Raw genomic sequence first — 24,142 nt, 5'->3', positions numbered from 1 at the left:
TGCAGCCTGTTATTAAGTGTACCCTCTGTGGGCTCTTCTGCCTTGACTTGATTGTTACTTTAAGAGGACATTCCCAGAAGGTTCCCGAAGTCATATATTTCTGCTCATTAGTGAGTAATCCATCTTCTATCCCTGGATCTTTATTGCACACGTTCAGCTGAGTGAAACTAATATCTTTTTTGGTTGATGTTGTTCACTTAAAATCAACAAGACTTTAGAAAAGATATAGATTAGCAATAAAGGTTTATCCTGTAATAATTACTCCAAGCTCAGTGCTGGAATCACAAATCAAACCTGGATCGTTAAGGGCAGGTTAAAAACAAAATGACAAAGGGTTTCAGAAAGATTAATATTGTGATAAATCAATGCTTTCCTATTGCTTCTGCTTCCTTGGAGTAATTTTTATTAAAGAAAATCTCTTCCTTATAATAGCAGCATTTGTGTAACGTGACACGTATGCCTCCATGTTTTCATTTCATGGAATAGTGCATGTTTATACAGATAAGCATTCTCTTGTTTGTTTTTTTTAGCATTAAACCTAAATTAAAAGCATGTTGCTATCACAATCGATAAATCATTTGATTTTTTTTTATGGGTTTGTGTGAAGCTGCATTGGTATTAAGCAGGATGGAAAAACTTGTTAAAATGTGGTATGCGAGTTCTTCAGGAGACAGTGCTTTATTAAAGGGTTGGTGTCATTTGGTTGAGAATTTCTTTTTAAAAAGTGCACAGTCTCGTTTAACACTTAGCCTGTGATGTTCTGTAACTTTTTGTGCCTCTTTCTTGATTTTATAACTGCACAGCTGTCTAAACCACTTGTTGCACTTTATGCCATTCTCTAAAGAGAAGGCAGCATTTTCAGAGCTTGTCCAGCACTTTGTGCTCTAACTTCCTTTCTTTAATTCTCACATTGCAGTACATGAATTTTTGCCAATGATATGTTATAAAACACAAGGAGCTCTCTAGTCCTCTTCCTCTCTGAAGAGAAAATTTGCATATTTCCCAGAGAAGCATTGCGGCTTTAAGTCTCCTCATCTTGGCATGCTTAACATGTCACTCTCCGCAAGGAGAAATGATACTTCTTGGATCCCAGTCAGACACCTCTCACTCAGCCAAACCAGATCTCCACTTTGCACTGACGAGGGGCAGTACCCCGAAACACATTGTCTGCAAATTGAGATTCTGTTTTGGTTTTTATTCTAAGTCATGTGACAAGGCTCGTTAAAGGGTTGACATCGACTGTTGGGATTGCTACTTCCAGTAGGTGGCACCAGAGTTCTAGTCCTCTTCCTCTCTGAAGAGACAATTTGCATATTTCCCAGAGGAGCATTGCGGCTTTAAGTCTCCTCATCTCGACATGCTTAACATGTCACTCTCCGAAAGGAGAAACAATACTACTTGGATCCAAAACATAAGTAGGTAAGCCGAAAACACATAGGAAGATAGGTAATGTTTGCAAATAGGCATATATGGTAATACAGGAGAATAAGTGCTACTGTTCTGATAGAAACAAGATGGCAAATGTCATACAAGTGAAGAGATCAAGCAGACATGCAAAAAAGCCTCGGGAAGGAGAGAAGGGGAAAATAGAAGAGCTAATAAGACTTAAAGGGCTCATTCACACTGCCGTTGATTAATTTGGCAGATTATGCTAATGTCACTCGGATCAAACTATGTTAGAGTTTAATGCTAGTGTCATCTTAGTGTGATCCGATTCTCTCACATGAGAGAATCAGTGCACAGTTGAGGGGAAGATGGAGAACTTAATTTCGCCATCTTCTCCATTGTCTCTATGCCCGTAGTAATTGGAGAGCATTCGGATGTCATCCGTGTGCAGTCCGATGTTTCTCATGCACCCATAGATTTTATTGATTATCAAATGCACTCCCTGCACCGTATCAGATTGAGATGAAAAATTGCAAATTTACACTACCCATAGTGTAACACTTGGCTGAGGGCTATCCAATAAAACATTACATAGCACTCTCTTGTTTTGCACTCTACTGTGAGCATACACAAAGAGTAAGGCCACGCACACACGTTGAGTATTTGGTGAATTTGTTACCTCAGTATCTGTAAGCCAAAACCAGGAGTGGAACAATCAGAGGAAAAGTATAATAGAAACACGTCACCACTTCTGTATTTATCACCCATTTCTGTTTTTGGCTCACAAATACGGAGGTAAAAAACTGACCAAATTCTCAACATGTGCAAGTGGCTAAGGCTATGTTCCCAAGATGAGCTTTTGCTGAGTTTTTGATGTTGCAGAAGATCAGCACTATTTCTCCACCAATTACCTAACTTAGATTACTTGAAGTTTTTTTAATGCATTTTTTATTGTGTTTTTATCGCACTTTTGACACAAGTTTTTGTCTCTTGTTGGTATGTCATGCTTTAAATAACATTGTTTTGTTTTTGAAACTTCCATATATTTGACTTTGACAAAGTCAAGGGAAATTATGAAGGGGAATTATGCTCAGAAAATACTGGGTACCAGCAAGAGAAATTGTCACGCTGCAGATTTGAAACACGCACCGCAGGTCAGTTTACACCGCGGTAAAAAGAAGCACAGTGGGCATGAGGTACCTACTTTGCTGGAACTGTAAGACTATGGTTTTGCTGCAGCAAAACCAAGTAGTTTAAAAAAATGCACCAAAAACACATTGTGGGAACATAGCCTAAGGTTATGTTCACATGCAGCATTTTTTTGCAAAGTTTGCTTGTGCAAATATGAAGCTAAATTTTGCATAATCTGAAAAAACTATGCAATGTCATAAATCTCATGCACATGCCTGGTTTATTTTTCCATTCAAACAAAAAGCAACACACTGTAATGCTAAAACATAAAATATCATGCCAATCCACATTAAGTCCTGGCAATGAAATTCGCCTTATCATGGCTGCCGGGTACACATGAATTGTCCAATTTATGCGCTAAGCATTCCCAATTTTTCATATTTCTAGTGCAGTAATGCAATTCAATTTTCAGATTTCATATGCTGCTTTTTGTTTAAATGTATATGAGTTGTCGACTCTAAGTAAGCACCTGTTCAGACCTTTATGTTTGGATATGACAGTCAGTCTTTTGTTATAGGTTTATTTTTCCAGACTGAATTTAAGAACTGCAGCGATTTTAATTTTGTAGCATTTCAATCATCTCAGAGTTTTTGCAGCATTATTACAGCATTTTTTTCACCATAAAAATCTATCAGCAATTGTAAAAACATATAAAAATTGCAGCAATCAGAATTTTTGCTGCATTTTTGGTTAATAAAATGAACTTTATTAACCCCTTTCTGACCTCGGACGGGATAGTACGTCCGAGGTCAGATCCCCTGCTTTGATGCAGGGCTCCGCGGTGAGCCCGCATCAAAGCCGGGACATGTCAGCTGTTTTGATCAGCTGACATGTGCCCACAATAGCGGCGGGTGAAATCGCGATTCACCCGCCGCTATTAACTTGTTAAATGCCGCTGTCAAACGCAGACAGCGGCATTTAAGCAGCGCTTCCGGCCGGGCGGCCGGAAATGAGCGCATGGCTGACCCCGTCACATGATCGTAGGTCAGCGATGCTTCAGAATAGTAACCATAGAGGTCCTTGAGACCTCTATGGTTACTGATCCCCGGCAGCTGTGAGCGCCACCCTGTGGTCGGCGCTCACAGCACACCTGGATTTCTGCTACATAGCAGCGAACATCAGATTGCTGCTATGTAGCAGAGGCGATCGTGCTGTGCCTGCTTCTAGCCTCCTATGGAGGCTATTGAACCATGGCAAAAGTTAAAAAAAAGTAAAAAAAATGTGAAAAAAATAAAAAAAATATAAAAGTTTAAATCACCCCCCTTTTGCCCCATTCAAAATAAATCAATAAAAAAATAATCAAACCTACACATATTTGGTATCGCCGCATTCATAATCACCCGATCTATCAATAAAAAAAGTATTAACCTGATCGCTAAACGGCGTAACGAGAAAAAAAATAGAAACGCCAGAATTACGTTTTTTTGGTCACCACGACATTGCATTAAAATGCAATAACGGGCGATAAAAAGAACGTATCTGCACCGAAATGGTTTCATTAAAAACACCTGCTCGGCATGCAAAAAATAAGCCCTCAACCGACCCCAGATCCTGAAAAATTGAGACGCTATGGGTATCGGAATATGGCACCATTTTTTTTTTTTTTTTAAGCAAAGGTTGGAATTTTTTTTCACCACTTAGATAAAAAATAACCTAATCATGTTTGGTGTCTATGAACTCGTACTGACCTGGAGAATCATAAAGGCAGGTCAGTTTTAGCATTTATTGAACCTAGCAAAAAAGCCAAAACAAAAAACAAGTGTGGGACTGCACTTTTTTTGCAATTTCACCGCACTTGGAATTTTTTTCCTGTTTTCTAGTACACGACATGGTAAAACCAATGATTTTGTTCAAAAGTACAACTTGTCCCACAAAAAATAAGCCCTCACCTGGCCAAATTGACAGAAAAATAAAAAAGTTATGGCTCTGGGAAGGAGGGGAGCGAAAAACGAACACGGAAAAACGGAAAATCCCAAGGTCATGAAGGGGTTAAACATCTACTGTGGACAAAATACACATATAATCCAGACAAAAAAGCAGCTATAAACAATGTAAAAAAATGCTGTAAAAAATGCTACAAAAATGCATCAAAAGCTTGCAGATTTGGCTACAGAAAAAATAAACCAATGCAAAAATGCTACATAAGACCATAGCCTAATTTCCCTCAATAAATCAATAGTGCACAGAAAAATAAAACAAATTGTAAAACTATATGTATTTTCAAAAACATATATTTATTTCTCCTTCTAGACTCTGTATTCAGTGGAAGAATTTGTATTTAGCGAAGACAGATTTTCCCATTACTGAGATAGTTGCTGCTCATAACATTCTATGGAGCGAGGAGGGGGAAGGGGGAGGGAGGAGATAGAGGCAGACACAGTTTTTCTGCTAGAGGTTCTCCTGAAATAACAGTTACTTATTAAACGGGTTATCTAGAGCTTGAAAAAAAATGTGCCTTTGCATTAACAGGCATGTAGTTGCTAGCAGAGCTACATGTTGTACCCGTCGCTGGTCATTGACTGCTTCTGCAGGAGATTCAGAAGCTTCCTTTCAACAGAGCAGGAGTTTCTCTTATTGTTGACAAATAGGGACTACTGTTGTCATGCTGATTGACAGTCAGCTTCCTCCAATCAGGCAGCAGGAAGCCAGCTGTCAATCAGCATGACACCAGTAGTCCCACCCAGTCAACGGGAAAAGAAACAGCTGCTTTGTTGATGTGACATCAGAGGAAGTCTGTGACCACTCTGTGCCAGCGGAGAACCCTGTCAGGCACAACAGATAGGTAGGTAGCAACTACCTGGCTGATAGTGCTTAAGGACATCTTGTGTCCTGAAAATCCCCTTTAATAAACAAGTAGACAAATAAAAATAACAAAAAAGTTGCAGAGGAATGGCAGTTCCAGCAGCTCCCTACTGTGTGCTGTTCTGGGATCTATGAAAAAAAGTTGCAAACTGTGTAGCAGCTGGCAGAAAGCCAGGTTTGTAAGGATATGTGCCCCTTAGGGTATGTGCACACGTTCAGGATTTCTTGCAGAAATTTCCTGAAGAAAACCGGAAATTTTCTGCAAGAAATCCGCATGTTTTTTTTTGCGTTTTTTTTCCGTTTTTTTCGCGTTTTTTTAGCATTCTGCAAGCGTAATTAGCTTGCAGAATGCTAAAGTTTTCCAAGCGATCTGTAGCATCGCTTGGAAAACTGACTGACAGGTTGGTCACACTTGTCAAACATAGCGTTTGACAAGTGTGACCAACTTTTTACTATAGATGCAGCTTATGCCGCATCTATAGTAAAAGATAGAATGTTTAAAAATAATAAAAAAAATAAAAAAATGCTTATACTCACCCAGACATCTCCTCACCGGCGTCCGGCTCCTCTTCCTATAGCTGGTCTGTGCGCACAGGACCTTCCGTGACGTCATGGTCACGTGAGCGGTCACATGACCGCTCACGACCAATCACAGGACAGTGACGTCATCGGCAGGTCTTTCGCCGCACACCAGCTACAGGAACCGAACGGCAGCGTGCAGTGGAGGCGGGAAGACATCGAGGGTGAGTATAGGACTATTTTTTATTTTAATTCTTATTTTTTGACCACTTATATGGTGCCCAGTGCGTGGAGGAGAGTCTCCTCTCCTCCACCCTGGGTACCAACCGCACATAATCTGCTTACTTCCCGCATGGTGTGCACAGCTCCGTGCGGGAAGTAAGCAGATCAATGGACCCCTAGGTGTGCGGAATCCCCTGCAATTCCGCATTTTAATGAACATGTTGCTTTTTTTTCCGCGATGCGATTTTTTCGCGGAAAAAAAGGCTACATTTGCACAAAAAATGCGGAATACACTTAAAATAATAGGAGGCATATGTAAGCGTTTTTTTCGCGTTTTTATCACGTTTTTATAGCGAAAAAACGCGAAAAAAACGCGAAAAATACTGAACGTGTGCACATGGCCTTACTGTAATCCATCTGGATCAGACTTGACCACAGGCAGTGGACAAGTTGTAATGAAGGGAGATATGTAGTGGCAATAACTTTAGAGGAATTTTTCATTTAAAAAAATAGCATATTTGATAAAGAAAGTATATTAGGCTTCTTTTACACTTGCCGTGATTTTTGTGGCCCATTTTTGCGGGGTTTTTTGCGGGCTGTATTGCTGCAATTATCACTGTCTCCCGCAAAAACAGGCTGAAAAATTTTGCGGATTGCCGTTTTCCTGGTTTCGAATACTAGGCAAAGAGTAATGAAACAAAAAATCGGTGTTCAGCAAAAACGGTATTTACGATGCACTGCAAAAAGGTATTCACGGTGCACTGCAAAACAAGCTTCCGATGTTTTTGCGGCCCCATTGATTTTCAATGGGGGCCGTGTCCGTAAGCTATGAAAAATATCGAGCATTCTTGATAATTTTTCACGGCCGTAAATACGGCCCTCAGGGCCATACGGCATACCTCACTCCAATGAATTTTTGCCGCCCGTTTTTGCTGCCCCGTAGAAATGTATTGAGGCCACAAAAACAAGGCAAGTGTAAAAGAAGCCTTACACCTGATAGAGGCTACACTGGCAATCAAATAGGTATTAAATTTGTAATATCACAGTGTGTATTTAAAGAGGTAAACCAAATTTTGTTTCCGATAAAAAGTAGCAAACAAACAATATTAACTATTGAGATTGAATAAAAATTATCCTAGTGTGTTCCTTAGTTAAGTAAATTAGACTGCAACAGAAAGTGATGACAGTCTCTGTACAATGCTGTGGGGTATTTAAAATATAGGGACATAAAATTCTGCAGAACAATCATGGAGAGTAGTAATATTAACTTTGAAATCAAAACTGTTGACACATGAACAAGTGCACAGAGAGAATTGAAGTTTTGAATTCTAAAGGCGATAAGGGTAATGACGCAATATCTACAAATAGTAAATAACTAGAGATTCCAACTCCAAGATGCTGACAATTAGCTGATTTTGAAAGTGCATCTTGCTGATCATTTTCTTTGTAGAAGTATAGTGGCAACTGTGGAGGAAATTTAGTCTTAGAAGGCAATCATTCAATTGAATAACTGTCCTGGCATAGCCCAATCCTACAAAGGCATGAGTCATTGCCTATTAGTGGCTTTTCATCACAATTTATATATAGACAAACACAATCAAACTAAGCTAATGCAAAACAGCTAGTTGTAAAGTAGTAGAAATATACAATTGAATTTAAGTAAACTAAAACTAATAACATAAAACTAGTTGTACTGTTCATGTCTTGAGCACATTGATTAAAAATCCACAGTGCAGAGAGAAGTAGAAGCGAACACACAATTCTAATAACTTTTAGCTCTTGATTTTCCAGCAATCGCTTAAAGCAAACATTTCCTGTAGCTTCAAGTAAGATTTGAACAATGTATAGGAAGAATTTTGGTCCATTTCTTCCTGCAAAACACAACATTTAGATAGGTATAAGGTTAAGATTCTAACTGGTTGGGTTATTTCAAAACCCCTTTTTTAACCCAGTCATTTTTTTTATTTGATTCTGTACTTTGAGTCATGATTACATCACAAAAAAATTCTAAAATTGTCCTTGTGTTAAAAAATTCCACATATATTTAATCTGTTTCTAGGACAATGGTTGGACTAACATGCACAATGCTACTTGTCCTGTAGTGATAACCTTCTGCTGATAAAAATTGATTGTATTGAATCAGCAACACAAAAGCCCAGTAAGTGATACATCCTTGGAATCAGGCTCTCTAACAATATGGTGCTCGCAGATTAGATAATAAATCCTGCTGACAAATTCCGTTTTAAGGGGTTGTCTCTCAAACAAAGTTAATTTTAATCAGTAGATCTTGGAATGTTAATAAGTTACGCAATTGGATGTATGTAAATAAAATGTTCCTGTGCTGAGATAATCTTATAAATGTGCCTCTGCTGTGTACTGGGTAATTACTGTCACTGAACAACACCCCTCATCATTAATGAAGGGAAAATTAGAGGCAACAGCCAAAATTACGGGTATATTATAAAATTTATTAATTTATTTCATACACAAAAATTAAAATTGTCAATTTTAATTTTTGTGTATGAAATAAATTAATAAATTTTATAATATACCCGTAATTTTGGCTGTTGCCTCTAATTTTCCCTTCATTAATGACGAGGGGTGTTGTTCAGTGATTTAGGTGTGGGGGTGTTGCCTTATAGTTTGGATTTTGTAATGTGTATGGGTAATTACTGTGTCTGACCGTACAGGGGCATGGTCTGATCATACCACAGCTCCTGGGCAGGGGAGGAAGAAAAGAGTATAAGACATTAAAGCAGGAAATCAAAAACAATTCTTTCTTTGAGGTTATTTTTTTTTTTTAAACAGGCAGGGAAATGCTTTACCTCACAAAGAGAATCAGCTGTGATCCCATGTGTTGTGAACTCTATTTTTAGGCTCCCTCTAGTGGTCACAAGCGGTACTGTGTAGTGTTGTCTTTCTGCAGGTTGGCTGCATCAGCTGGTTCGCTATCCTTGGTTGGCTTCCTATTTAGCTCACCTGGATACTCAGTTCCTTGCCTGCTATCAATGTATTCAGTGCTCTTCAGATTCCTTGTGATTACCTTGCTCCCAGCCTCACCAAGACAAGCTAAGTTTTTGTCCGTTCATTTTTTGATTATCAGCATTCATCATGTTTCTTGTCCAGCTTGCTAAGATGTGATTTCCTCGCTTGCTTGTTGCTCTAGGGGACTGAGTTTCTCCCCCCACACCGTTAATTGGTGCGGGGGTTCTTGAAATCTCAGTGTGGATATTTTGTAAGGGTTTTTTACTGACCGCACAGGCCTCTTTACTATTTTCTGCTATCTAGTATTAGTGGGCCTCATTTGCTGAATCTGTTTTCACCCCTGTGTATGTGCCTTCCTCTTACCTCACCGTTATTATTTGTTGGGGGCTTCTATATCTTTGGGGATTATTTCTCTGGAGGCAAGAGAGGTCTTTCTTTCTCTATAGGGGTAGTTAGTTCCTCAGGCTGGCTCGAGACGTCTAGGATTTTTAGGCACGTTCACCGGCTACTTCTAGTGTGTTTGGATAGGTTCAGATTTGCGGTCAGTCCAGTTTGCCATCTCCCTAGAGCTTGTCCTATGTTTGTTACTTAGCTGGAGTAATTTGTGATCCTCAACCACTAAGGATCATAACACCCATGCTGTGCTATTGGTATATTCTCTTTTGTCTTCTTCCCTGCCCAGGAGCTGTGGTATGATCAGACCATGTTCCTGTATGGTCAGACACAGCCATTACACAGTACACTGCAGGGGCACATTTATAAGATTATCTCAGCACAGGAACATTTTTTTAAATACATACAAGTTATTTTTATTCTAAAATATTTTGAATAAAATCAACTTTAAAATTAGCTTTGTTCATGGGAAAACCACCATGAGGCATGATATTTCTCATTTTGTAGACAGCTAGCCCAGTATCTCTTGAGAAGAACATACAGTGCCTTGCAAAAGTATTCGGCCCTCTGGAACTTTTCAACCTTTTCCCACATATCATGCTTCAAACATAAAAAGTTACCAAATGTAAATTTTTGGTGAAGAATCAACAAGTGGAACACAATTGTGAAGTTGTACGAAATTTATTGGTTATTTTAAATTTTTGTGGCAATTCAAAAACTGAAAAGTGGGGCGTGCAATATTATTCAGCCCCTTTAACTTACTTTGTTGCACCACCTTTTGCTGCGATTACAGCTGCAAGTCGCTTGGGGTATGTCTCTATTAGTTTTGTACATCGAGAAACTGAAATTGTCAGCAATTTGCGGATGTCACTTGTTTTTTATTATGGCCTTCAAATCTGGCCTAATTGAAACACCATTTGACAGTCAGCTCTTGGAGTAGTCATTGCCACAGAGGTTCTCTTTCTTTTTCTTCCTGCTCTGTGGATTTTTGCTCAATTTGCTCATTATATTCATCTGTTATCTATATAAATTACATAACAGAGATGAGACCACATTTTATTAGTAATCAGTAATCTTCTTCTTAATATATACTTACCTTGTAATGTCTTCACATCCTGTTCCATCCAGATGTGTCTGGATCTCAGAATTCCAAGCGGCGGAAGTTCACCGACCTCCATATTGTGACACCCAAGTGATGGGTGTCTCCATATGGAAACTTCTGGTAGTACCAGCCTCTTGCGTGGTACCACCAGCGGAACACCGTTGCACCACACGCACACACACACACACTGTATACACCGTGTGCACCACACACACACAAACACACACACTGTATATGCCACACGCACCACACACACACAATCAGTGTATATGCCGTACGCACCACACACAGTATATGCTGTACACCCCACACACACACGCACTGTATACACCGTACACTGCCCCCGGAATCAGCCGAATGATTTACTGACCGCTGTTATCTTTGTACAGGAGGAGTGAATGCTCAGTTTTAATGTGACTGCCGCTATCTGTCTGCATAAAGATGGTGGTGGTCTGATTTACTGTGCCTGCATGATTTCAGTGAATCATTCGGCTGCTCCCAGCGGCAGATGCACAAAGTGTCTACATGCAGAGGAAGCCGGTCACATTAAAAGGGTTTTTCCATGAACGAAAATTCATTTTAAAAATTGCGTCTGAACGTGTACGGAGCATACCACACCTTCAGGGCAGGAGAGGAAGCAAAAGACAATACTGACATTACAGCAGGGGATCACAGAGGATTTCTTTTGTCAGGTAAAATATTTCACTGACTGTTTTCAAACAATATTTTACCCAACAAAATGTATCCTCTGCGATCAAAGCACACAGGGGTGAGAGAGGCAGAGCACAGGGGGAGACAGCTCAAACGGGAGAGCACATGAGGGGAGAACACAGCACAGGAAGGAGAGAGACAGCAGACAAGGGGGATAGCACATGGGGTAGACAGGTTAAAGAAGAGAGCACAAATGGGAGAAGTTGGCACATGGGGAAAGAGAGAGTGGATAGGTGGGGGAGCATATGGGGGGAGAGATTCTCAATGCTGCAAAGCCTGCCCCCATTGTGACATTACCGCACTCCCGATGTGATAGCATCGGGCCTCCATCTAATAATATATACTTACTTTGTAATGTCTTCACATCCTGTTCCGTCCCTGTCCGGATCCCAGAATTCCAAGCGGCGGTAGTTCACTAACCTCCATATTGGGACGCCCAAGTGATGGGTGTCTCAATGCGGAAACTGCTGGTGGTATCAGCCTCTTGTGCGGTACCACCAGTGGAACATCGTCGCACCCCACACACACACACCGTATGCGCAGTATGCACCACACATGCACACAAACACGCACTGTATATGCCGTGCGCATGCACACACACTGTATATGCCGTATGTAGCCTTTTGCGCGATATTACCAGTGGAACACCGTCATGAGCACACCGCCACGAGGATCAGCCAAACGATTCACTGACCGCCACCATCTTTGTACCAGAGGAGCGCATGCGCAGTTTGAATGTGACCACCACTATCTGTCTGAACAAAGATGGCAGCGGTCTGATTTACCAACCCTGCGCGAATTCCGCTCAGGCACAGTGAATCATTTGGCTGATCCCAGTGGCAGATGTGAGACGTGTCTACAGGCAGAGGAAGCAGGTCACATTAAAGGGGTTTTCCCATGAACGAAAGTTAATTTTAAAAATTGTCTGTGTCTGACCGAGTACGAAGCATACCACATCTCCTGGGCAGGGGAGGAAGCAAAAGACAATACTGACATTACAGCAGGGGATCACAGAGGATATATTTTGTCAGGTAAAATATTTCATTGATTGTTTTTAAACAATATTTTACCTCACAAAATGTATCCTCTGCGATCTCCTGCTGTAATGTCAGTATTGTCTTTGAGGGGAGAACACTGCACAGGAAGGAGAGAGATAGCAGACAAGCACATGGGGTGGACAGGACAAAGAAGAGAGCACAGATGGGAGAAGTCAGCACATGGGGAAAGAGAGAGTGGATAGGTGGGTGAGCACATGGGGGGAGAGATTCTCAACGCTGCAAAGCCTGCCCCCATCGTGACATTACTGCCCTCCCGATGTGATAGCATTGGGCCTCCATCTAGTCAGTAATAATTGTAATATTTCTATGCAGCTGAACACTCCGTTTCCGAGTGCCGGTGGCAGTGCCGGGTATTGATGTGAGAGACTTGCCGAGTTTCTCGCATTGCACTCGCAAGTGTGACCCCGGCCTTAATCAAAAAGTTCATTGCTTTTTCTTGAAGCTGTATGGCTCAAAGAGGAGGCTCTGAGGGGGATTCCACCTTTATGCTGTTCATATGCCCTAACACAGGTAGGTGTTTCTCTTTTGGAAGGAGAAATCCTTTTATGATTTTTTCAAAAATATGTCAATATATCTTTTCAATATATCATACACTGAATGACAAATTAAGGTCTGAAACCTTGGTCAAAGATATCTGAGCACACAAATCTCCAAGGGTGCCCAAACTTTTGCATATGCACATTTTCCATTTTTAAAATGTAAAAATTGTATTGCAGATAGTGCTGCTGACATTGAGAATATGCATATAAAATAAATGTACATTGCTTTCAAGGTACGAATCCTATTCATATATACACAGACTTACGGTGAAAGTCAAGGGCAGGTACATTGAGGGGGCTCAGCATATACCCCCTCCTCAGTAGCATAACCAGGAGATAATGGCTGCATGTCACAGCCAGGATCTGTCTCTAACAGCCATGCCACTGTCATTTAATGCACACGCAAAGTAGGGTTTGCTGCCCCTCCCAATTAACCTGCAGAAATTAAGATGAGGTTTTTCGGGTGCAAACAAAGAGGACAGGATAGCATACGGGACTATGACCTTAATCTCCAGGAGGCACTACGGGCCATTAAGCAAGTTGACCCTAACTGCATGCAGGATGGGGACAAGCTATTAAAGGAGCAGTTAGTTGAGGGACTCTTGTCCAGTACCCATAGGACACAGCTGCGCATCCTGGCCTTGCAAAACCCTGACCTGGACTTTGCACAATTTAAATACAGGGCCATCCAGGTGCTGCATGAACCTCAGCCCAACTGCACAGTGCCCCCTAGGCATCCAGCCCTCATGTACCACCAGGAGGTGGCACCCTTTCCTCAGGTCCCCGTTGAGGCTGACGTACAGATCCTTGATGATGACCCCTGCACAGGACTGTGCCTCCAGGTCCAGGAACTGACTAAAAGCGTAGCTGCAGGAGTCTCCAAAGGAAAAGATCCAGCTGGCTTCCAGTACAGATGATGTCCCCTGGCGATGACAGAAGAGGATCCTACCGATCAGAGGAAGAGACAGCGACCGCTATCATCAGGACGGACGACCCATCTGCCGCCACTGCAATCAGGCAGGACACATCACAATGTTCTGCTATTTAAATGAGCAACCCCTGGGGCAGAGGGCCAACCCCCAGGAGTAGGACGACCAGGCCCGCAAAGCTGGCAAGCCAAGTACGTCAGAGGATGACCGGTCCTCCCCTTTGTGATCGACGGCATCCCGATGAACGCTTTACTGGACACCGGCTCTCAGGTGATGACTCTGCCTTACATTATCTTCAAACGGTATTGGGCTGACTCAGACATTACCCGTGGCCCAGATATTGATTTGACAATAGTAAACAGTAATGGTCAGCCTTTGCCACAGTTGGGGTACAAGGAAGTAACCATTAACATGGGGCAGGTAGAATTGAAGACCCAAGGACTAGTGATTGTTGATATTGACCGGCGAGAATGTAACCCCATGATGACCTTAAGTAATAATGTCATAGAAAACTGTCTTGGCGAGGTTATTGTATTGTTATAACAGGTGGCCGAAACTGCAGGTTCCACTGAGCAACGTGTTCTGCAAAAAGATGGTGCAGAGACAACAGGTTGAATTGTCTGGTGGAGAAATTGGCCGTGTCACAGTGAGTGATCTGATCCCCATTGCAATACCCCCCACAATCCTGACAGCCAGAGGGGTGGTTGATGTCCGCAAGGGGAGGGTACCAGTGCATGTCCTTAACTGTGGAGAGAAGGAGGTCCACTTTATGCTACACTTGCCAAACTGTTTACTGTTAATAATAATGCAATAAAAGCAACAGAACCCTTGGTCCCGTCTGACCAAGCAGAGGACAATGGCTCTGCAGGACAGTTGGAGGATTGGTGTCAGAAATTACACTTGGGCACTGACTCTACCCCATCACATCAAAAACAAGGGGCTTACCGGGTGGTCTACGAGTATGAGCGAGTATTCAGCAAACACCCACTAGATTTTGGGCAGATAAAAGGGGTTTAACATCATATTCCCACTGGAGGTCATCCGCCCATTAAAGAGAGGTACCGGCCTGTACCTCCATCTCACTACCAATGTGCCAAGATAAACCGCACTACACACAAGGATGCATACCCGTTGTCCAGAATCAGAGTCATCAGCTGCTTTAAAATCACACCACTGGTGGGTATTGACAGGTTCCCGTGGCAGAGGCAGATAAGGAAATGACTGCCTTCATGACACTGATGGGCCTCCCTGAATTCAACTACATGCCGTTCGGGCTTTGCAATGCACCAGGGACATTCCAGAGGATGATGGAGTGCTGTCTCGGGCACAAGAATTTTGAACTGGTGGCCTTACACCACGTAAAGCTAACTTCAAGCCAGTCAGGCTATGTCTATGCTCTGACCATAGTGGACCATTATTCCAGATTCCTGGTAGTCGTGCCTGTCAAGGACCAGACAGCAAAACCGGCAGCCAAGGCCTTTCAACAACAGTTTTGTTGATGACATAGTTACCCTGAAAAGGTACTTACCGACCAAGGCCCAGCCTTTGAAGCGGAAGTATTCCAGGAGTTATGTCACCTGTACTGATGCAAGAAGATACAAACAATGCCGTACCACCCACAGACAAATGGTATGTGTGAGAAGATGAATCAAGTGGTAACCGACCTGTTGAAAACCTTGCCTTTGGAAGAGAGAAACTTATGGCCAGAGAAGTTGCCAGACTTGGTAGATCTGTACAATCACATCCCAGTGAATTCCACCAACTGCACACCAGCCTACATGATGAGAGCAAATTACCTGTTGATCTTGAAATGGGAGTCCTCACACCAGAAGCAACATCACCAGATGCAGATTGGGATACTGAGTGACAGCAGAAATACTGCCAAGTACAAGAGTGTGTGGAAAGAAGTTTGTCCCGGGCAAAGACAAAAACAAAAGAGAAACTACAATCAACGTGCCCCTGCAATTCCCTTGTCACCAGGTGAACAAGAGCTAAAGCAGAAAAGAAGAATGCACAAACTTGATGACCAGTGGGAAGCAGAACCATATGCCATCTTACCATCAAACTTTGATAATACTAAAGCCTGTCTCATAAGCAAAGATGGAGGAGAAACCTTGACTGCGGTATCAAGGGATCATCTTAAAGTGTGCCCTGACAAAGTGAGAGACAAGGAGAAAGACCCAGGTACTTCTCAACCCACGGAAGAAGAGGAAAAGAGAATCCATACAGTTCTTAGAGATTTTCCCCAGTCATGGACTAAGGTAAATCAAGCGATAGTGGTGCCTGTTTTGACTTTTTCCCAGTTGGAAATGCCAGAGAAAAATGTGACTCAAAATCATCCTGAACCAGAAGAGACTTCACACCAGCGCGCTCAAGCAGCAGACGTCACACCAGCAGTGTAACCAGAGAATCCACCCCCTGCTATCAGTGAATCTGTCATGCCCACAGTGGGCAACAGTACTCTCAGGTAGTGTTGAGCATTCCGATACCGCAAGTATCGGGTATCGGCCGATACTTGCGGGTATCGGAATTCCAATACCGAGATCCGATACTTTTGTGGTATCGGGAATCGGTATCGGGATTAATATCAATGTGTAAAAGAAAGAATTAAAATAAAAAATAGGGATATACTCACCTCTCCGACGCAGCCTGGACTTTACCGCCGTAACCGGGAGCCGTTGTACCTAAAAATGCGCGCTTGAAGGGCCTTAGATGACGTCACGGCGCTCTGATTGGTCCGTAGCGGTCGCGTGACCGCTACGCGACCAATCACAAAGCAGTGACATCACCTAAGATCTTTCAAGCGCTTGAAATACCTTAGAAGACATCACTGCTTTGTGATTGGTCGCGTAGCGGTCACGCGACCGCTACGCGACCAATCAGAAGCTGCGGACGTCTTCTAAGGTATTTCAAGCGCTTGAAAGACCTTAGGTGACGTCACTGCTTTGTGATTGGTCGCGTAGCGGTCACGCGACCGCTACGGACCAATCAGAGCGCCGTGACGTCATCTAAGGCCCTTCAAGCGCGCATTCTTAGGTACAACGGCTCCCGGTTACGGCGGTAAAGTCCAGGCTGCGTCGGAGAGGTGAGTATATCCCTATTTTTTATTTTAAATCTTTCTTTTACACATTGATATGGATCCCAGGGCCTGAAGGAGAGTTTCCTCTCCTTCAGACCCTGGGAACCATACAGGATACCGTCCGATACTTGGTGTCCCATTGACTTGTATTGGTATCGGGTATCGGTATCGGATTAGATCCGATACTTTGCCGGTATCGGCCAATACTTTCCGATACCGATACTTTCAAGTATCGGACGGTATCGCTCAACACTACTCTTAGGAGATCAAGTACACCTGTGCTACCTAGAATCCCCAAGAGCGTAGCCATAAAAGAGTGCATAACACCGATGATAGCAAGCCTAGTGAATCTGGTCAGGTCACCCTCAGTGCCTGTGCTGTGTAGATCTACCCGTAGTATCAGAGATCAGATCCCAGCCCATTACAGGGACTAGTAAACTGTCAATAATTGTTGCTATATGTTTTAAAATGTTTGCTTTTGCTTTTAAAAAAAACTTTAAATGGATAATAGGGTAATGAACAGTGAATTACCAAAAACGTCTCCATTGTCTGAGTCCGCTGATGACGATTGCACTCGGATGTCATTCAATAGGTGTGCATGGTCCAATTGGATTCACTTGCAGCATACTGCAATTTTTTTCTCATTGCCGAATCGGCATGAGAAAAAAATTGCAGCTCTGTACTGCCCCATACCATAACATTTTGATGGGTGCTATCCTATAAAACATTGGATAGCACTCGGCCGTGTTATATGCTCATTTGGCCGAGTCCATAGAAAGAGATCAAGAGGAGGGCAAAAAGAAGCCATAGACTAGTTACCAAGCTTTATGGTCCTGGCCAGCCTTTAATATATTATTCTTTGAAACATATTTTAAGGAGTTTTGTACAAAAAATCAGTCATCACAGTAAAGTTGCATGGACACATCCATGTGACAAGTCCTAGCGCTGTCCGTTTATTTCTTGGACAGCACCTTGACACTTAGAGTTTAATTGGTCCATTCACATCAATTTAAAATTTGAGTTTATGTCTCAAGTCCATGAAAGTAAAAACATGTCCTACTCTCATCATTTTTGTAGATCAGACTTAGGCATTAAAGTCTATGAGGATCAACATAAAACCGATGAAATGCAGAAGACTTACTTTGTATTTCACAGTTCCGTCTGATTTTCATCACTAAGAGTTAATGGTTAAAAAGTTTAGGTAGTCTACCCACTTCAGAGATAAAAAAAGAAAAGATGACAAAAAAAGGAACTACCGTAACTAGAATGACACCTAAAAAAAATCATCTGTTTCTTTCACATGGATGTATGAATGTAGCCTAAAAAAATACTTGGATGAACTGATAGAGCTGGCGTTTGATATGCAGTAAGTTGCCATGTTTGATTTCCTTTAATCAGGTTCCTTTTTAAAGTAGCAAGAGCATAAAAATCTAAAGTTAGGTTATAAATCATTATAACATGTACATTTGAAGTGTTACTACGGATGTAACAGTATCTTAATGGAAAAGTAAATGGCAACCAAGTAGTGTTTCTCGCGTATGATTCAGTTCACCATGTATGATGAGTCTGGATGGTTCGGAGCTTTATGAGATATTATTTGATATCATAGAGCTAGGCCATTATATTGTGTGGAAATAATTGTGCCGCATAGCATGTCTGCTGCGATATAATGAATAGGATTTTAAAGAGAAAAGCAGAATGCAGTATGTCAGTATGAACTAAGAAGTGAATGGGGCTTAGATATTTCTGAAAAGGGCTTGATATGAAAACGGCAGATAATAAAGACATTTATGTATCATAAAGCACATCTAGCAGACAAAAAAAAAGACGATGCCTGTCTAATGCTCTGTGTACTGCTGTCCTGCTGGAGATGAATACACTTCATATGTCTGACGTAAAGATAAACACAGAATACAAGAAATGATACAATTTTTCGTAAAATGTTCTTAAATGGGTTGTCCAACTCTACTTGTTTTTTTTATAAACCAGGCAATGGACTGGCTGCAAGGAAGAAGCAAGGACTCTCGCATCAGATCCAGCATCAGTACAGAGGATTGGAAGGGGATCAGTACAGTATACCATTATGTTTTGGTTTTTTTGGACAACACTGGTGCTTGTTTAAAAATAAATAAATGGGATCTGGACAGCCCATTTTAATTCTCCCCCGTTCATCCAGAAGATGCTGCCGTTACAAGTTGTAAAAGTTGTAATTTTTGCTTTTCTTTTGGATATTACAATATATAGAAAAGGGAAAAAAATCATAAAATCATATAGCAAAATGACAAATAGCAATTATTAGATTTTTTCTACCAGTTACCATTTAACAGTCTGGCTAGACATTACCCATAGGGGACAGTTTTTGCCCATGAGGAGAAACTGTTCCAAAATAGATTACTTTCTAGTTGAGACGTCTAATCTGGTAGAAAAGTTTGTACATAAGTGTTTTAAGGAAGAAACCTTAAAAGAAATAAAAAAAAGAGTTGCAGGATATTCCTAAAACACTTTTGTTATTCAACAAGTCAACAAATGAGAATAGTAATGAACAACAGTGCACGGATTATAAAGTTCCGATGTAACTCACCACATTAAAATGAGAACGTCCTTAAACGCATAATTAAAACACATATGTCAGCTTTGCAGCATGATAAAGTGATAGTGGATCTGATTCCAAATGATCTCAGTTTCGTGTGAAAAGTAAAGAATGTAGCAAATTATCACAATAATTAAAAACTTGATAGTACAAAAGGAAAATAGAAAGTAGAAACCAGTTGTTTCCTTCTGCGCTAAAATTGTGTTTTGTTAGTTTGTAGAAAAGTTGAGCAAGACTTCACTACTAGAGATGAGCGAATATACTCGTTACTCGAGATGTGGGGGTTGCCTGGTTGCTAGGGAATCCCCACATGTACTTGTGCTGGCTAACAGATGTAAATCATTCAGCTGCAGTGATGAAAACTAAATCTCCGAGCAATAAAAAATACTCAGAGGACACCCAAGCGTGCTCGGGAAATCTCGAGTAACAAGTATATTCGCTCATCACTCTTCACTACATCAGTGGAACCAAATACAATCATTACAAAAGGTCATATAAATTGCTATACTAAGGGGAAATGTAAACATTTATAAAAGAACATTTATATACAGTGCAACAATCAATTTATAGGACATCAACCCTTTAAACGTTATAAAGAAAAGCACAATGGAAACTGAAAAAGATAGATTATATAGGACAGGGGTCCCCAACCTTTCTTACCTTGAGAGCCACATTCCGCTATGAAAGTTGGTCGAGAGTCACAATGCAGATAGTCATAGAAAAACATAGAGAAGGCACAAGTAATAACATGCAGATTTTCACTTTCACTCTATCCTTATGTATTTTACCTTATTGTTATGCAAATTGAACTCTAGTGCCACCTATTGGAATTATCAATCTTAAAAGTTAACACCCTTTAACAGTCCCATAAGATGCTTCATATATTATTGGCCCCATATACCGCTGCATATGGACTTGGCCCCATATATTGCTCCATAGGGAATTGGCCCCGTATACTGCTCCATATGGAATTGGCCCCATATACTGCTCCATATGGAATTGGCCCCATATACTGCTCCATAGAGAATTGACCCCACATGCTGCTCCATATGGAATTGGCCCCATATACTGCTCCATAGGGAATTGACCCCACATGCTGCTCCATATGGAATTGGCCCCATATACTGCTCCATATGGAATTGGCCCCATAAGATGCTCCATATTAAATTGGCCCCATAAGATGCTCCTTATAGAATTGGCCCCATAAGATGCTTCTAATTAAATTGGCCCCATAAGATGCTCCCTATACAATTGGCCCCATAAGATGCTCCCTATAGAATTGGCCACATAAGATGCTTCATATTAAATTGGCCCCATAAGATGCTCCCTATAGAATTGGTGCCATAAGATGCTTCCTATTAAATTGACCCCATAAGATGCTCCCTATACAATTGGCCCCATAAGATGTTCCATATTAAATTGGCCCCATAAGATGCTCCATATTAAATTGGCCCCATAAGATGCTCCCTATAGAATTGGCCCCATAAGATGCTCCCTATAGAATTGGCCCCATAAGATGCTCCATATTAAATTGGCCTCATAAGATGCTCCCTATAGAATTGGCCACATAAGATGCTTCATATTAAATTGGCCCCATAAGATGCTCCCTATAGAATTGGTGCCATAAGATGCTTCCTATTAAATTGACCCCATAAGATGCTCCCTATACAATTGGCCCCATAAGATGTTCCATATTAAATTGGCCCCATAAGATGCTCCATATTAAATTGGCCCCATAAGATGTTCCATATTAAATTGGCCCCATAAGATGCTCCATATTAAATTGGCCCCATAAGATGCTCCCTATAGAATTGGCCCCATAAGATGCTCCCTATAGAATTGGCCCCATAAGATGCTCCATATTAAATTGGCCTCATAAGATGCTCCCTATAGAATTGGCCACATAAGATGCTTCATATTAAATTGGCCCCATAAGATGCTCCCTATAGAATTGGTGCCATAAGATGCTTCCTATTAAATTGACCCCATAAGATGCTCCCTATACAATTGGCCCCATAAGATGTTCCATATTAAATTGGCCCCATAAGATGCTCCATATTAAATTGGCCCCATAAGATGCTCCATATTAAATTGGCCCCATAAGATGCTCCCTAAAGAATTGGCCCCATAAGATGCTTTCTATTAAATTGGCCCCATAAGATGCTCCCTATACAATTGGCCCCATAAGATGCTCCGTATTAAATTGGCCCCATAAGATGCTCCCTATAGAATTGGCCTCATAAGATGCTCCCTATTGAATTGGCCCCATAGGATGCTCCATATTAAATTTGCCCCATAAGATGCTCCCTATAGAATTGGCCCCATAAGATGCTCCCTATTGAATTGGCCCCATAAGATGCTCCACATTAAATTGGCCCCATAAGATGCTCCCTATAGAATTGGCCCCATAAGATGCTCCCTATACAATTGGCCCCAACAAGATGCTCCATATTAAATTGGCCCCATAAGATGCTCCCTATAGAATTGGCCCCATAAGATGCTTCATATTAAGTTGGCCCCATAAGATGCTCCATATTAAATTGGCCCCATAAGATGCTCCCTATAGAATTGGTGCCATAAGATGCTTCCTATTAAATCGACCCCATAAGATGCTCCCTATACAATTGGCCCCATAAGATGTTCCATATTAAATTGGCCCCATAAGATGCTCCATATTAAATTGGCCACATAAGATGCTCCATATTAAATTGGCCCCATAAGATGTTCCCTATAGAATTGGCCCCATAAGATGCTTTCTATTAAATTGGCCCCATAAGATGCTCCATATTAAATTGGCCCCATAAGATGCTACATATTAAATTGGCCCCATATACTGCTCCATATGGAATTGGCCCCATAAGATGCTCCATATTAAATTGGTCCCATAAGATGCTCCCTATAGATTTGGCCCCATAAGATGCTTCCTATTAAATTGGCCCCATAAGAAGCTCCCTATACAATTGGCCCCATAAGATGCTCCCTATACAATTGGCCCCATAAGATGCTCCATATTAAATTGGCCCCATAAGATGCTTCCTATAGAATTGGCCCCATAAGATGCTCCCTATTGAATTGGCCCCATATGATGCTTTCTATTAAATTGGCCCCATAAGATGCTCCCTATACAATTGGCCCCATAAGATGCTCTGTATTAAGTTGGCCCCATAAGATGTTCCCTACAGAATTGGCCCCATAAGATGTTCCATATTAAATTGGCCCCATAAGATGTTCCATATTAAATTGGCCCCATAAGATGCTCCATATTAAATTGGCCCCATAAGATGCTCCCTATTGAATTGGCCCCATAAGATGTTCCATATTAAATTGGCCCCATAAGATGCTCCATATAGAATTGGCCCCATAAGATGCTTTCTATTAAATTGGCCCCAAAAGATGCTCCCTATACAATTGGCCCCATAAGATGCTACATATTAAATTGGCCCCATATACTGCTCCATATGGAATTGGCCCCATAAGATGCTCCATATTAAATTTGTCCCATAAGATGCTCCCTATAGAATTGGCCCCATAAGATGCTTCCTATTAAATTGGCCCCATCAGATGCTCCCTATACAATTGTCCCCATAAGATGCTCCATATTAAATTGGCCCCATAAGATGTTCCATATTAAATTGGCCCCATAAGATGCTCCCTATAGAATTGGCCCCATAAGATGCTCCCTGTAGAATTGGCCCCATAAGATGCTCCCTATTAAATTGGCCCCATAAGATGCTCCCTATACAATTGGCCCCATAAGATGCTCCGTATTAAATTGGCCCCATAAGATGCTCCCTATAGAATTGACCCCATAAGATGCTCCCTATTGAATTGGCCCCATAAGATGCTCCATATTAAATTTGCCCCATAAGATGCTCCCTATAGAATTGGCCCCATAAGATGCTCCCTATTGAATTGGCCCCATAAGATGCTCCATATTAAATTGGCCCCATAAGATGCTCCCTATAGAATTTGCCCCATAAGATGCTCCCTATACAATTGGCCCCAATAAGATGCTCCATATTAAATTGGCCCCATAAGATGCTCCCTATAGAATTGGCCCCATAAGATGCTCCCTATAGAATTGGCGCCATAAGATGCTTCCTATTAAATTGGCCCCATAAGATGCTCCCTATACAATTGGCCCCATAAGATGCTCCATATTAAATTGGCCCCATAAGATGTTCCATATTAAATTGGCCCCATAAGATGCTCCCTATAGAATTGGCCCCATAAGATGCTCCATATTAAATTGGCCCCATAAGATGTTCCATATTAAATTGGCCCCTTAAGATGTTCCATATTAAATTGGCCCCATAAGATGCTCCATATTAAATTGGCCCCATAAGATGCTCCATATTAAATTGGCCCCATAAGATGCTCCCTATAGAATTGGACCCATAAGATGCTCCCTGTAGAATTGGCGCCATAAGATGCTTCCTATTAAATTGGCCCCATAAGATGCTCCCTGTACAATTGGCCCCATAACATGCTCCATATTAAATTGGCCCCATAAGATGTTCCATATTAAATTGGCCCCATAAGATGCTCCATATTGAATTGGCCCCATAAGATGCTCCATATTAAATTGGCCCCATAAGATGCTCCCTATTGAATTGGCCCCATAAGATGCTCCATA

Source organism: Ranitomeya variabilis, chromosome 8 (assembly GCF_051348905.1).
Source record: "Ranitomeya variabilis isolate aRanVar5 chromosome 8, aRanVar5.hap1, whole genome shotgun sequence".
In the NCBI taxonomy this organism is placed as follows: Eukaryota; Metazoa; Chordata; class Amphibia; order Anura; family Dendrobatidae; genus Ranitomeya; species Ranitomeya variabilis.
The sequence above is the reverse complement of the archived record's forward strand: the minus strand, read 5'-3'. Positions refer to the sequence as shown.